Source organism: Protopterus annectens, chromosome 5.part0 (genome assembly GCF_019279795.1).
Source record: "Protopterus annectens isolate FY-2018-M chromosome 5.part0, PAN1.0, whole genome shotgun sequence".
NCBI classification, from domain to species: Eukaryota; Metazoa; Chordata; order Ceratodontiformes; family Protopteridae; genus Protopterus; species Protopterus annectens.
The window spans coordinates 1,223,439,713-1,223,457,702 of NC_056735.1; positions in this window are offsets into that span (position 1 = coordinate 1,223,439,713).

The window sequence follows — 17,990 nt, forward strand, 5'->3', positions numbered from 1 at the left end:
CTGGGAAATATTATGATATAACCAAATGCCCTAATACTGGGTGACTTACAATACCCTAACATTAACTAGGAAAAGTACTTGTGTACCAACATGTGTGCCCAACGGTTCCTGGAAGTCATAATTCCCAATGCCCTGGATCAAGTAACCTATAGTCCCACCAAGGGCTCAAATATCCTAGACCTGGTCATTACCAACATGGGAAATCAATGCTCCACACCTATGGTCACCCCATCAGTGGTAAGGTCTGCCCATGAGCTAATCACCCTTAACATCCACATCCCTCCCCACACTCCAGTAAGGAAACCTCCGTAACACACATCTCCAAAGCCAGTGTCATGTTGCACATGTCAGACGTGACTAACGTCATGACACCTATGCAGGTGGGAACTGAAATGATGACTGCTGAATCCTACATGAAGGCACCATATGAGCACATCCACTCGTGCATGAATTGTGCCATCCAATATAGAACCAAGACGCTCCTCACCAAGAAAAGGAAGCCAATGTGGTGGCCCCCTGCCACAAACATACTGTACAACAAAAGGAAGAAACTGTTGCAGAAACGGGGGAATTTCCAGGATGCAAAATACTCCCTTACCAGCCACAGTAAGAAGCTAATATCCCTCATAACATCCACCAAAGCTAGTTATGAACATAATATAGTCAAAGAAAGACAACTGCAACCCATTCCATACTATGTCAGGAATCTAAATAGCAATGCTCAGATCTGCTCTGAGTTACAACAGGATGGTATTAAATATATTGCTCCCAAGGATTTTACCAATATCCTGGCAGATTGATTTTGTGCCAACTGCACCCCCTCCCATCCCTGAAAAGGCGCATCTCAAGACTGAAAGATTGCCAGATTCTGGTAATAACAGCCACATAGGTAAAAAACGCCCTGGATCAAGTAACCTATAGTTCCACCAAGGGCTCAAATATCCTAGACCTGGTTATTACCAACATGGGAAATCAATGCTCCACACCTATGGTCACCCCATCAGTGGTAAGGTCTGCCCATGAGCTAATCACCCTTAACATCCACATCCCTCCCCACACTCCAGTAAGGAAACCTCCGTAACACACATCTCCAAAGCCAGTGTCATGCTGCACATGTCAGACGTGACTAACGTCATGACACCTATGCAGATGGGAACTGAAATGATGACTGCTGAATCCTACATGAAGGCACCATATGAGCACATCCACTCGTGCATGAATCGTGCCATCCAATATAGAACCAAGACGCTCCTCACCAAGAAAAGGAAGCCAATGTGGTGGCCCCCTGCCACAAACATACTGTACAACAAAAGGAAGAAACTGTTGCAGAAATGGGGGAATTTCCAGGATGCAAAATACTCCCTTATCAGCCACAGTAAGAAGCTAATATCCCTCATAACATCCACCAAAGCTAGTTATGAACATAATATAGCCAAAGATGCCAAAGACAACTGCAACCCATTCCATACTATGTCAGGAATCTAAATAGCAATGCTCAGATCTGCTCTGAGTTACAACAGGATGGTATTAAATATACTGCTCCCAAGGATTTTACCAATATCCTGGCAGATTGATTTTGTGCCAACTGCACCCCCTCCCATCCCCGAAAAGGCGCATCTCAAGACTGAAAGATTGCCAGATTCTGGTAATAACAGCCACATAGGTAAAAAACACACACTCCAGAGCTAAGGCAACAGCAGCCGTGGGACCAGGCAACATCCCGGGCTGTGTACTACATGAACTGCAGCATGAACTGGCACCTCAGCTACATGCCATTTCTAATCATGGTCACACCTCAGACTTCATGCCCACTGTGTAGTGCACAGCTACAGTTGTCCCAGTCCACAAGGGGGGATCCAACTTGGATAATGGGAACTACAGCCCCAGCAATATAATGTGCCTGATCTGCAAGGCCATTGAATATATTATCATGGAAATTAAAACAAAGGCATTAGCAACCTGAAACCACTGGACCACAACCAGGTTGGGTTTGTGAAGGGCCGATCATGTCATCTCAACCTGATTGACAACTGTGAATCAGTCTTCAGAGCTGTGGATGAGAGTAAGGTGGTTCACACAGCCTATCCGGACCTCACCAAGGCCTTTGACATCATCTCCCAGTCTGTAATCATAGATAAATGTATCAAGTTGGCCATTAATCCCTATGTCACCTGATGGGCTGCCAAATGCTGTACTGACAGAACCCACATTGTAAATGTAGGTGACACAAACCCCAGCCCCAGACAAGTGACAGTTGGAGTACCTTAGGGTTCAGTCCTTGTACTGCCTTTGTTTGGTATCTACTGCTCTGAAGTACAGTCCAACAATAAGGGACTCTGGCAAACAAAGGTTGCAGATGACTGCACACTGGGAGACAATATTGAATCCCCACATAATGTGGATATTCTTCAGAAGGGCCTTACAGAAAGACATGCCTGGTGCCTGAGCCATGGTCTCAAGATTGATGCCAAGAAATGTATATTTATCCCCTTTGGGAAGGGACATGTACCTGTGATCCAAAACAAAAAGGCGAAAAGCGGAAACACACCAACCAAAAGCTCATGTTGAGCTTTATTTAAATAAAGCTCAACTTGAGCTTTTTTTTGGTGTGTCTCCGCTTTTCACCTTTTCATTTTGGATTACTGGTTTTGGTGGGCAAAATTTTCTCTATTTTGTTCGTTACATGTACCTGTGAAGTACCACATAGATGGCAGTACACTAAATACCAAAAGCATGATAAGAGACTTAGGGACACAGGTGGGCAGTGGTCACACCTTTGATAACCACATCACCACAACAGTCAGGAAATCCATCTATGTGGCATACCTCATTACTAAGGCCTTTACATCCAGGAAAAAGAAGGCCCTTATCCCACTGTAGTCATCTCTCAGTAGACCCAGTACAGACTACAACGACCCATTATGCATGTACCTCACAAGACATCTGCAACAACTAGAAAGGCTGCAGACATACCTCACTTAAAGAATCAAAGGCCTAAATCTGATGCCCTATGCTGACTGTATGAAAATAACCCAGCTATACTCTGTCACATGTCGTGCTCTCAGAGGTGATCTCAGCTTAACATACCTTGCCATGTCAAACCCACAGCTGTTGGACATGCTACACTTAAAGAATTCCAAACTATCACAGTCAGATTCTCCAGGGATCTAAATAGTGTCATTACAATGAACAATAGATGCTGTAGAGATGTGTTCCTGACCCAGAGACTCCCCAGACTCTGGAATAGACTGCCCATACATGTCAAGCAGAGTGCCTCTTTGGCCCTCTTCAAAAAGAAAATGGATGATTGGATGGGAGATAGGAAATTGACCATGTGGATCATGCCAGTTGCTGTGCTAGACAGGGGTCCAGGGAAATAAATATTGTGGGAAGACATAGCCAGGGAATTGTCATGGCTAGGCATGTATAGGCCCAAAGGCCAATAGCCTAGTACCAACCTATGAACCTATGCCCTACACTTTACATTTCCCAACCTTGGCAAGGCTACTGATGTCATTCACTTTGAAATACACCAAGCTAACCCAGTAATTCCGTGGCATGTGCTATAACTCTTTAATGCTATAGTGTGATGTACTAGTAAGGTAGGAGGTCTAATCCCAGATGTGGCAAGTGCAAATGTTTGTGTGTGGGTGTGTTTGTCTGTGTAGGGATCAATGCTTTTGAGGCCATTCACAGTCACTACAACGTCCATTGCCCTACTTTGGCAAGCCTGCTGATGTCATTCACTTTGAAATACACCTTTGGGGAAAAACTAGCCCAGTAAGTACCATGGCATGTACTATAACTGTGTAATGCTGTAGTGTGATGTACTAGTTAGGTAGGAGTTCTAATCCCAGAAATGGCAACTGTGACACTCGGTGTGTGTTTTTGTGTGCTTGTCATACTTATCCTGTGTGGAGGTAGTTGGTGAGTGTGTAACAACAGGACTCATTGTGGAGTGGGTTTTGCAAATTTCTTATATGGTGGGCCTATTATATGTTACAATGTCCACCTTACAAGGATAACAGATGTCAAACAGCATAGAGGCTGGGGTAGACAATCCATACCCCTACATGTGAAATCATGGCTTGGGGAACAATATAGGCAACCCTTGTATTACCCAGAGAACACTATCCACCCATGCCTCATACACAAACACACTCGGCTAGGCAACAACCACTATGCTGATAGTTCCCTGCATAATGCTCACAGATAGCAACCATGGTGTGGTTCAAGTGGACTACAGAGGACATTGCACCCTGCCCCATCTCTACAATAGGCAAATCATTGCATACAGTGCTCCTAGGCTATGTTCCCCACTGGACACCTGCAACAACTGTAGAGCCAGCAAATGTAACCCACAAAGGACATACCATGCCTTAAACACACACCCTGTATAGACAGATGCCACTGACACCAGGGAATACCTGTATCGTGCTGTCAATGTAGGTGCAGGGTCAACCTCGTGTCCATTGCCAGTTCTCACCACATGAGGTCAGGAATGGCACATCTGATGATAATTTGTCCACACAACATGCCCCAGACACCCCAGGTACACTTCCACACGTCACAGAACATGCATGTGGGACATGCACACATGCCAGACACCCTCCATGTTATGGAATATAGAACACCTACATGGCAAGCATTGCACAGCACTGGCCACCCACAATAGTAACCCAGATGACTTGATGGGGAATGCAATACCCACATGTGTGGGCTAATCCAGACACTACACCCCTAAGCCATCCTGCAGAACATTGCCATGTGGCCTGTTGCCAAGGTATACCTTTTACCTAGCCTTGTACAGCCTTCTGGTGCAGTCAACCACTACACATCTGTGAAGCAATGCACCAATGTATGTCAGTACTGGCAAACCTGCGTCTGTGTGTGTGTGTGTGTGTGTGTGTGTATTATAATGATTTGGACACCATTCACACTCGCTACACCTCCCATTGGCCTACTGAAGCATGCCTTCTGATGTCAGACACCTTAACATACCCTTTGCCCATATATCATCCTGATAACCCCTGTGGTGCATGTGATACCTGCATATTACTGTATTGTGGCAAAGTAGCTAGTTAGGAAGTCTAATCCTGACCCTGCCAACTATAATAATGTGTGTGAGTCCCTGAGAGAGTGTGGCTGCGTCAACCTTGACACCTGTTCTTGTGGACAGGCACTTGTACTACACCTACCTTATCCCTCCTTTATCACTGTTGCTGATGTCACTCACCATTGAATATACCTTTGTACAGCTCCCCAGCAGATAAGCTCTGTGGCGCATACAAGAACTCCATAGACACATGATAGCAATACATAGTCAAGCAGGGGTTTGAAACCCTGTACTGGTAAGTGTGTAGCACAAACATGCTTAGGTTTTACTCTCCCACCCCTCCCTGTCTTACTTTGTCTCTGTCTGTCTCTCTCAGTTCCTCTCTGGTGGATGTGGAGAAGTACACCTGCTTTGCTTAAGCAGCAGCTTTGGTTTTGTAAGTGATACTCATGATCAGCTGATGGCCTCTGCATGAATTGCAGTCCCCCAGTAGCTGATTGCATGTGGAACAGCTGTGGTAACATTCCCATAACCAGTTGAATGGAAACACAATCCTATAGTTAGAAACATCATGTAGGTGTTGGCCCTTTTCCTTCACAGTGAGCAGGACTTCATGTCGGTGTTTGGCAAACAGCATCACAGATGGTAGTAGGATATACCTCTAACAACATACACTGTGGAGACAGGCCAACAAACAAGAGGGGGATGTTCCAGACATGACTACAGAATGTAAGTGTTGCTCTAATGCATTTGGAGTAATGTTGGTTTAACAGGGTTTGTGTGGATATGGCTGGTCTACATGATTTAATACCTGTCATGACAGTGTTATGTGTTTGAGGAAACTCCTGCCTATAGGGTAATCTGCAGACTGGCCAGGGTTTGGAGTCGTATGTGTCTTGTGTTACTCACAGATCACCTATCTTAGAACTGCAGAAGCATAGTCTGAGGATTGCAGTCAGAACTTGGTGATAGCCATGAGAGTTACTGACTTCATATCCCTCATAGAACATATGTCACAACAAACCCTGTTACAACAGTAAATGTACGAGGTTATCACAGCAACATGCCACTATTGGCCCAGTGTTTGTGCCTCCAGTCATAAGTCTGTCAACCTTTGTACATATGTCATGCAGTAAGAGGTGCATATGTTCTGTACACCATTATTTATTGACATCATACCTGATAACAAGCCAGTCGGATATCAGACTGCTAGACATGTTATTTATAGTAGGGGTTATATTTGAGGACATAACCTAGGCATTCTGTGGCTGTGTGTACAGTAGTGAGGTCTGTGTACTTATGGTGATTGTCGACAGTATGTGTATTCCGAATATGTACCTTGGCCTGTGTACAGACTGTGGTTAGATGTCATTGTTCTTGGTCCTGTTCTGTCTGATGTTATATGCTGCTCCAGTGTTTGCTACCCTATCAGCTTACATGTTTGTAGGGCCAAACACACACATGTCCCATACCACAGACAGGCATCAGACCACACTGTGTCATGGCCCAGTATATGTAGGGTTAGTGTGTGAGTGGCACATATGAGGATAGTGTTGATCAGACAGCCCATATACTGTAATATTAAGCTTGCTTAACATATGTGTCTGTGGCTGTGTTCACATTGGTTGTGGGTATGCACTTTCACACAGGTGTCTGTTACTCTGTGCTGTGACATGCCTGTAGAGCCTGCTATATTTGTAGGTACATGTGTATTACCCCATAAGAAATGTAGGCCAGTGTTGTGCAGTTTGCCTGTAGTTTGCACAGTGCATTGTTACATGCCTAGCAGCTTAGTGTAATTACCCAGTGTGATGTTATGTCCAGATATTTGTCAAATGTACTGCTGCTGGGCCACCATAGCTATCTTGTATTTCTGACAAAGCAGAAGGATGCTGTACAGATGTATGTCACTAACTAGTGGGTAGTATGTGGCCATGTGAACTCTGCACCACCAGTTATTATGTACCAGGACAGACACGAGTGTGTGAATGCATACACTGTGTGGGCATATGTAGTCCAGTATCTATGTGATATACCCATGTACATGGCTGTTAACATGCACATTGTCAGGCTTGGTCTACATGTCTCACACTAAGGGGATCTGTGTATACCTCTGGACTGACCAGAGTGTGCCAGACTGTCCACATTTATTGGTCATAACTCTGCTGTAGTCCACAGGATCATTACTGTGATATCAGTGGTACTCTACTATGATGACCTTAGGATGTCTGTCAGTAACTGATGGCCTAAATGTCAACAGCAGATGTGACCTCCCACACAACATGACTATTAAGACAACCCCTCTTACAGTAGCAACAGTTTACTTATATACCTGCAATACATACATGACATCCCCTTGCACTAAGAGGTTGAGACTATTGGTGCTGAAGTATGACTCCACTCCCTGTTCTGGACATATGGTAAACATATATGTATATATATATATATATATATATATATATATATATATATATATATATATATATGGCCATATATATGCTGCACTATACAAATGTATATAAATATATATATATATATATATATATATATATATATATATATATATGAATATATATGTGTATGTACATGTATACATATATCGACATATGTATATGTATATATCCATACCCTTCTAATGTGTAAACATTACTGTTGTGTATACCTTCCCAGATGTATCACACCATATGTATCTGATATGTGTATATTTAGATATAATAACATATGTGATGCAACAGTAATATCACTAACAAGTACTGCACAATTGTAGAAGTCACAGCAATTGTTCAATACTATTCAATATGTGTACTGACAGATATATTGGAAAAACAACAACTGTCTTCATAGCTGTCATGGTGTAGTGGTTAACTGTTGTGATGTACTGGGTCCTATGTTCAAGGGCTGTTTATTTTGTTGCTGGGCAGAACAAGGGCTGTTGGATAGAGATTAGTTAAGGCAATTTTGAGCAGCTTTAAGCACGTTTGCGTGGGTTTGCATGAAGCTAAGTGGTGCTAAGGTATGGTGAATTGTACGGGCACTTACGCCATGTAGGCTTCGCTTACCAGTACACAAATGTACTTAGCTGTTATATTGCAGCAATGCTGACACCTGCTAAGCATGGCTCAGCCCTGGTAACCAGTGCTCACATCCCAGTCTGATAATATAGCAGGGTAATGACATCTGTAATAAGTGTATGTAATGCCATGTACATAACATGTGTCTATGTGATGACATTACAGCAGCAAGGGGTGTGAGTCTCCTGTCTGGGACACTTGAGTATATGTGGCATGTACAACACTCTTATCCATGTGAATGTGATATATACAAGGGTAGTATCCCAGGTTATATGCAATCACATTGGCATGTAGTGTATCATTACGTTACTACTGTTGACAGTGCTTTCCCAAGCAAGAATAGATTGCTAATTGTAGTACTGGAAACAAACACCCCTGCATGGATAGATAGACTCTGAGTCCTCACTGTCATGTTCCTGGTATGTGAGCTGTGTCACATTATATATTTCCTACTGGATAATGATCTGACATATGGAAAATAACTGTAGACTACTGTCTGTATAGCACATGTCAGTGAGGACTGCCATCATGTAGTAATGGCATACCTATCGGTGTCAGATGTCTATCTGTCAACACATTCATCCTAGTGCATAGCTAGTTGGTGAGCTGATGTCTGTCAGTCCCTGCACAGATGTGCAGATATCAGGTATCCATCTTGGATACATTCAGACAATCTATGCTTGACTGACACTGACATGTCTGCCCAGATGTGTTATAAATGGCACAGATAGGACTCAACACCCTGTATACACCACATGTCATGGATACCTCAACTACACCACCACAGTCAAAAGAACATGCTTGGGTACAGGTCTCCAAGACAGACACTAACCATGTTATGTAATACATGTTGCATACATGTCAACTGGAGCACCTCACCGGCCCACTGCAAGAGGTACCCAGAGGATTGGCTGATGCATGTCACTTTCACCCTGAGGGTTGCTACAGTGGTGTCTGTTGATAGATGGCCTACTGGCACATGGCAGGTGGCATGATACCACTGTACACACATCCCCTGCACCTCCCATCTATCCATGAACAGTAGCCTGGTACACACCTATGATCACCTGCAACAATGCACCCCAGTACTGACAAATGTGTATATGTGCATTACTGAGAATATCAGTGTCTGTATGTTAGTAGACTTGTAGTTGGGAATACCTTGAGGCCCTACACACCCACCGCACCATCCATTGCCTTAGTTATATGTGGCTGCTGCTGTACCGGGCATTACATGTACCTTGTTACACTCCTCTTCCCAATGGCTACCTGGGCTTTGCAGTGCCAACATGACACTTTTGTACAAATGAGTTGATAGGCATGGGATACCCACTGAGTTCTGGCAAGTGTGTGTATATGTGCATGTGTGTATATATGTAGGGTACAGCATTCCGAGGCCACATACTCTTATTACAATATGCATTGCCACACAGTATTAGGGATAATGATGTTGCTGCCCATAGGAAAGGCATGACAATGCATCACCCTACTATGCCTGTGGCATGTGCATTAGATGCATATCCCTGTAGTAGCACTCGTGGGATGGATAAGGGATTGTATTGCAATCCTGGTCAATGTGTGATGCTGAGTATGTCAGAGTGTCATCATGGGTTCCAGTGCATACAATATTCACAGTGGGGTGTGGGTGCTGGGTATATTGTCATTACACCATGATACCCTAGGTACATGTGTCATGTACCACTGTATGGTGACCACTGTCACCATCAACCATACAGATAACTGATAACACTATCTAGCCCAGTTATGCATTTGCTGTGTACAACCTACCTGTAACACATTAGACACAATGACAAGGTAGTTAGCACTGATAGGCCCAGGTCTCTCGGATGTGTGTCTGACTGTTATGTGTTTGTCAGTGTGTATATGGCGGTATGTCACACTATGTATTGTCCATATACAACCATTACATCCCTCATTACCATACTGTACATGCCTGGGGATGCTTTGCATGTAACATGTAACCTGGAACACACCATCCTAAAAGCTGGATGGTGTGTGCAATTAAAAGCCACACACATCATTAGCACTACATACCTAGGTAGGGGTCCAGTCCCAATGTTGCCAAGTTAGAGTGTGTGTGTGTATATGTGGAGGGATCTACTTCAGGTTGCAGAATATGCATGTCCCAGGGGATCATCTGTCCAAGAACTGTGTAACATATGCTAACATGTCACAGGTATCATCCTGTGGACATACATTCCATCACTACTGTTAGCTGTGTAAATGGCCTTTTCCCCACTGTAGAGGTGTGCAGCGATACTGGGGTTGGTATATATAGCTAGGTGTAGCTGTTGTGGACACAGTGAACATAATTGCGGTTACTGTTAAGTCTATCCCCACGTGTAGCTGACAGTACAGTGCATGTTAACAAGTTAGGTATTTGTCTATCAAACTATCTGTCGTTTAACAGCACCTCTCACCCTCCAAAGGGTAGGGGTGTGCCACCCACACCAGCACAAATACTTTTATCATGTTGAGGACTGCACTACGGGGAAGGGGACATATACCCTGCCACTACCATCATCAATGACATTAAACTAGCGGAATGCTTATTCCACAATGTGCTGTTCTGCATAGTCTGGCTTGGTGGAATTACATAGGCTACAATGGGTTCCTTGCACAGGTACATACATCCATGTGTACATTATTCTCTGTGTAATGCATCAACACCTAAGCCTCTGTGTGTGTTATACACAAACATGTGGTGTGTACCATCCAGTACAGCTACCACTGTCCACTGTAGAAGGGTTGCTAACAGCAGCCACAATGCACTCACCTGTATACACCACCCCCAGAACTATCAGCCATGTGGCACAGGCAGTAACTCTTATACAGACCTGTGACATGTGTTCACCTCTACCCAGTATATGGCACAGCCAAAGTGTCACCACAGTGCCATACCCCTTGTGAGATATGACAGCAGACCATCCTCCTGCTAACACATGGACACCTACAACACAAATGGATAACATTATGGAGACCAAAATCACTCAGTGTTACTAACAGCTATAATGCATCATGGCTGGACAGCTACTCTACCTGACTTGTTCATAGGTTCATAGGTTCATAGGTTCATACTAGGCTATCTGCCCAAGGGCATTTATAAGCCTAGCCCATAGTTATTTGGCTTTCGCCACCCCTTTAGTTTGAATAAAACTATGCCTATTATTTTGCTGTGCCTCTGTCAAGCAGTGACACTGAAGTAATCACTGGGGTATATCTGCGATCCCCCATCCATTGGTCAAGATTCCTCTTGAACAAGGCCAGCGAGGTGCTCTGCCTCACATGTACCGGGATTTTGTTCCACAGCATAGGGAGTCTCTGGGTGATGAATCTGTCCCTCCAGCACGTTCTATTAATAACCGTGTCAAGGTTTAAGTCTCCTGCTCTTGTGGTTCTGAGGGATCTAGATTTTTTGAGGTGAAGCATATTCATCAAATCAGGGTTTGACATGGCCTTATATGTCAGGCACAGGTCACCTCTGAGCAAGCGGTATGAGACTGAATAGAGCTGGAGTTCTTTCAGTCGGGCAGCATAAGACATATTTTTGAGACCCTTTATCCTTTTGGTGAGGAAGCTTTGGGGCCTTTCCAGCTGCTGCAGGTGTCGGGTCAGATACATTCCGAATGGGGCATTGTACTCAATCATAGGTCTAATGAGTGATGAGTACAGGGGGACAATGACCTCCCTTGATCTAGATGTGAATCCCTTCATGATCAGGTGGGCAATGTAGAAGGTTTTCCTAACTACTTTAGCAACATGAGTGCCAAACGAAAGGCTACTGTCAACCTGGGTCCCCAGATCCCTGATGACTTCTTCTGTGCTAAATGAAAAACAAAACAATGTTCTGTGCCTCACCAAAGTCCAGTCAAATAAACCATAGTAAATATTCAAAAACCAATAAGACTGGACACTGCTCGAATACCAACTCCTTCTGTTTATTAAAAATAGACATACAAGTGATGAGCGCTTTCGGGCCTTTGCCCTTCATCAGATAAAGCATCTCCCAAAGCCAAACATTTTAAAACAAATAAATAAATCAAATAAATACAAACCAATAGAAAATCAGTAAAAATCAGTAAAAAAAATTGTATTTGTTTTAAAATGTTTGGTTTTATTGGCTTCTTCTGTGCTCAGTGGATTGCCACCTATATGGTAGCTAGGGGTAACCTTGTTTTTCCCGAAGGGTATGACTATGCATTTCTTGGCATTTAACTTTAGGCCATGGCTCTGGCACCAGTTATCCATTTCTGTGAGGCGCTTCTGAAGGATATCTGTGTCAGATGTGTTTTCGACTATGGCCAGTTTGCAGTCATCTGCAAACTTTGTCAGCCATAACCCTCCTGTGTTTGCTTGTACTTCAGAAAAGTAGATGCTGAACAAGAGTGGACCCAGGACTGAGCCCTGTGGGACAACACTTGTGACAGGCTTTGAGTCTGACATGGCTCCAGCAACTCTGACCCTGTGGGTTCTGTCACTTAGCCAGTTTGCAACCCATCTTGTGATGTATGGGTTTACATTCAAGCTGATGAGTTTTTCGATGATACCTGAGTGGGGTATTGTGTCGAAGGCCTTTGCCAGGTCAAGGTAGGCTGTATGGACTGCCTTTCCCTCATCAATGGCCTTGGTGACTGTCTCGAAAAAGTCAACCAAGTTTAAAAGGCATGATCTGCCTTTGACAAAGCCAAACTGGGTTGGATCCAAAGTCTGCAAGTTCCCTATGTCTTTATTTATGAGTTCCATTATGCTCCTCTCCATGGCTTTGCAGATAAGGCTTGTCAAGCTAATGGGACGGTAATTTCCAGGGTCGGTGGAGGCACCACCCTTGTGAAGTGGGACCACAGTCGCCGTGCGCCACTCCTTGTAAGCAATAAATGTCACTGCTGACAATATGTTACACAGCAGTACATTGGTACACTGTAGTACAGTCACCATGTGCATCAGAACCATATTAGCCTGTCCTTGCATCGATGTTATGGATGACACGGATGTGGCACATGTATCATCATATGCACAGGGTGTGTTGTTGGTTTGCCAGACACTTAGGCTGGACCATACGTTTGACACAATGTGTGTGAGTGAGGTTTTAATTACTGATATGGCTGTTGTGATGTGGAATATGTAGGTAAGGGGTTGCCCTCGGTGTGTTTGTATTGTGTGTGAGTATTCATGCACACAGTTCTGCCATGTGGCTGCCCTATACAGGTGTTTATTGGACAGCTGCAGTCCATACCTTGCAAGGTGTACAGTTCTTCACCTCCGGCCATCGACATAAGAACTGTGGCTGCCAGGGTTCCACGGGCATGTCCATGTACAAGCCTTGATATGCTACTCTCCTCTGATGATGACATATGTCCGCTGGAACCAGGTCCCTCCTGGGACTGGCCAGGGCCACATGCACATAGCCTGCTGTGGTGTGGACAGCACCTCCCTGCAGTTCTGCGGCTGGTACTGCCACTGTGGGAGCAGCTTGGTGTCCTTGCATGTCCACATAGGCCTCCAGATGTTGGTGTTGCTGGCCTACATCCACATTGCTGTCTCACCACTCTCACCACATGCTCTAGCATGGACAATCCATGGTCGAGGAGGCTCACAATCTCACCCCACTGTATATCCATGACCTCTGTATATTAATGGAGGGCACTTGCAAGATCATGGATGTTGTCACTTACAGCTGAAAAAGCAGCCCGCTGCACCCTCAGACCCTGTCTGGTGGATCTTTCCATATGTGTCTGTGCCTCCATGACAGCCTGAAACATGCGTCTGGTGGTACCAGATGTGGCACTTCTGCCAGGGGTGCAATCACCAACAGCCCTCCCAATAGCACCCCTGTACATCTGCCTATGTGGTACCCTGCCGGACATCCAGCTATGGCTGATATGTCCAGACCCAGCAGTTATAGATAACACACTGTCCTGTGCACTGCCACCAACTGCCAACTGTCCCTATGTTATGGCCACTGTTGATGGGGTATCTATAGGCACTGCGACTGTGTACGAAGATGGGGTGGATAACAGGGGGATGTAAAACAATGGTGCAGTTTCAGCCTCTGACAACTCCGCCTGTGCATCAACACACCTATCATCATTTTCAGTGCCTTTATGGACACCAACATCAGATTGCATGCAGGAGGGACCCTGACCCACCTCGCCACCTGTGAGGGGAAAAGAAGAAATGCACTTTAAGACCTGCACATCATTGCTTAACAGTACACACATATACACACATACACACACACACACACACACACACACACACACACACACACACACACACACACACACACACACACACACACACACACACATGGGAATTCTCGTACCTTTCTGCTGATTGCAACTATAACAGTATACCTGGTGTCTAGTTTCCCTCCCAATGCATGTTCCATGCCACGGACCTTATTATACTATCTGCTGTCCTGAGATTACATATCAGGCAAGTATTCCTGGTGTCTCATGTGTCAGTTAATGTCCATATACTGCACTATTCCAAAGGGAACTTGAGACGTATGAACAACCCCACAATCACACATGTGCATACATGGCACACACACAAACACACACACACACACACACATACACACACACATCCTACATGCATCAACCCCCCTCCACTCCATCAGATTGCACTTACAGACAAAATAACCCCCCACCCCCTCACAAACACACACACTTACAGGTGAGGTTGCACCGAGATATTACATACAGACCTCACATTACCCATCTGTCAACATGCATAACATATGGTACTCAACAGTGTGCAGTGCAGCTATAGTCAATCCATGCTAGCAACAGTATACATATGTGTGATGCATGGGCTGTATTAGTAGGGGATGCCCCTTTCCCTGGAAAACACTGCACCCATGTACACCATATTGCTGTGCACCTGTTCAGCATCCTGCCATGCACTGTGCACCATACCGCACAGGTGTACACACCATTGCTGAATGTGTATTACTGTGTCAGTTATGTCTGCTCTGCTGCACACAGCCCCTATTACTGTGTCAGTTATGTCTGCTCTGCTCCTGACAGCTCCTATGTGTTTGTCCTACACATACCTGGGATGATATATGGACAGATGTCATTTGTGAATGCCTGATGTCTGATTTACAGATGTCATCATCAGAGGTGCATGTATGACCAATACAATACAATTACACTGACAACCGTCAAACCTTACCATGGCTATGGGGAGTGTACACACCCTTATTGATATGACACCCTCTTCCTTGATATGCCATGGGACCACATTACTGCATATGTTAACATTACATGAGCCTGATATGTGACATATGTCCTATACAATCAAATGCAGTGTCAAACAAATGTTTTAGTTGTGTTGAAGATGACTGAGGTGCATACACTTCATGGGTGCATATGTGTGCATGCCCTTATCATGGTGGTTTGTTGCACTTAGTGTTATGTGTACTACAGCAGTCACTATTCCTGGCAGGGGTATGCTAGCATGAGCCATCTGCATTTGCCAGTATATGGTCAGTCTGCCATACACATGACCCCCAACTTTGCATGATTGCAAGGTCAACTCATGTGCACATCCCTTGGAGTTCACACACTGCTGTCACTATTGCTGTGGAGTCAGGGTTATGTCTACTAGAGTTCCTGACCTTGAATGTATGCAGATACAGCCATTCATGGCATCCTTTGGATCCCTGCTGCAGTGCACTGTTGTGTCATGATGACAACCCCTCCCACCTTCAGCCTTTTTGCAGATGCTTGAAAACTATGGCCTACACATGTGCCAGTTTGCAGTGTCCCAAACACTGAACACCACGTGTAACAGCCTAGTCCCAGCTAATGCATGGCAAGCACACAGGTGTACACTGGCACCAGCATGGTGCAGATGGGGATGGTTGGCCTGAGGTGGGATGAGGTGTTGGTTGTGCAGCACATGTATCTTACATGATGCTGTTTGTAGATTTTCAATGTGGTCTTGGTACACTAGTACACATTGCAACGCATGCCTTTTAGGGACCTCTTCTGTTATGCATATGCTACCTGTAGTGGTCTACATCAATTCAATGAAAATCCATTACACTGAATACCAAAATAGCAACACGTATTACTCAAACAGCGAAAACACTAAACGCACTAAACCACAAAAAACCCACCACCCGCTACATACTACCTATCCAAACAAAATAAATAAACCACATACATACACTAACCAAACCCTACTCGTAACCCTAAAGTAAAGCACCAAAAATCACCATCTAACCCTACACTAAACCCCACATACACAACTATCTATGCACTATCCTTAACCTCTCCTTAACCCTAAGGTCCGTAACTACCGCACACTTCCCCTACGGAGATATACCAAAACAAAATAAATAATACACATAAATGCATTTAAGAAAACCCTACTTCTAACACTACACTAAATCTTACACACATTACCTATCTATGCTCTTAACTTAACCCGCATCCTAACCCAAAGGTGTGTAACTATCGCACACTTACTTTACAGAGCTATACTGCAAATGGGCCAACCAAAACACTTCGACATTTCGAATTTTGCAGTTTTGCACGTTTGACAATTACGTATTTCATGCAATACATGTCGATGATTTCGTATTCACGTAAACAGAGTTTCGACAATCTAATAGGAACCCTCCTGTAGAGATGTCTGGCTGATGTTTCCTGTGGTACAGCTGTCACATCTGATTACCCTAACCCATGGGCCACACGTTTGTAGATTTCAGGAAATTGCTGACACGGGTACTGCACAGCTAGTACTTGCTGGACATTCCTGCAACACCCTCAGTGCTGTGGCATGTTACTAGGCAGCCTGCATGATCAGTTTGTTGCATGTGACATCATCTGTCTTGGATGGCCATCTGTTTATTTCCTATACTGTTTGTCATGGTATATACAATGGTAAGGGATGACTACATGTCCAACTCCTGGGTTCTACCTGTTGGGTATGTGGCCCACGTCATGGCATGTAAGATGTGTGCAAGCCACTGCTGCCTCTGTTGCAGGTAAGTGGGCACATTTGATGGCCAAACATCTTGGACAGCAGACCATTTCTTGGTGTGACATTGGGGTCATGTACTTGCTGGATGGTGCATTTTCATGACCTTAACAGCTCCTTCCACTATATTTTATCTGGAGTGTGTGCACACATATGCTTCCAGTGTTTGTGAAGGTATGTATTCCCTATATTTGCTGTCCTAACATACGATTCCATATTACACACTCATTGCTCATGTTAGGACCACATTGCAGGTTGCAAGGGTTGTGGACCGCAGTATTGTGATATGCCGTAGTGTAGATCTGTAACAGTTGCCATTGTAATACTGGTATATACACTGTTGTAGCAGTGTATATGGGTGATGTTTCACACGTGTCCCTACTGTAGGCCATTTGTCCCACCATTATGCTCATCTCAGTGCACACATTTTGCAATGACAGGATGTTAGTTATATTGCAGGAGTCTGACATACCCTTCAGATACACCATCATGGTGACCACTGTGATGCAGTGCAGTTAACAGCAACAATACATGAACATGTACGGCATGCATTATGGGTAGGTGTGTTAAATGTGTGCATGGCATATACCGTAGCCATAACATGATCGGTGTATTCGCAAACCTGAACAAACATCATACTCACCAGCTACAGGCTGCTGCCTTGGAGGTATACCATAAGTGTGTGAGAGATGTGATGTTAGTAGCCACAGCTGTGGCATTGGTACAGGGTGGGTGCAGCATTACAGTACATCAACAGTACAAGCCCACAATACTACAGATTATGCACATCTGTTTATTACTACTACACAGCAACAGACTAAATATATGTCATCTCACATATGCATGAT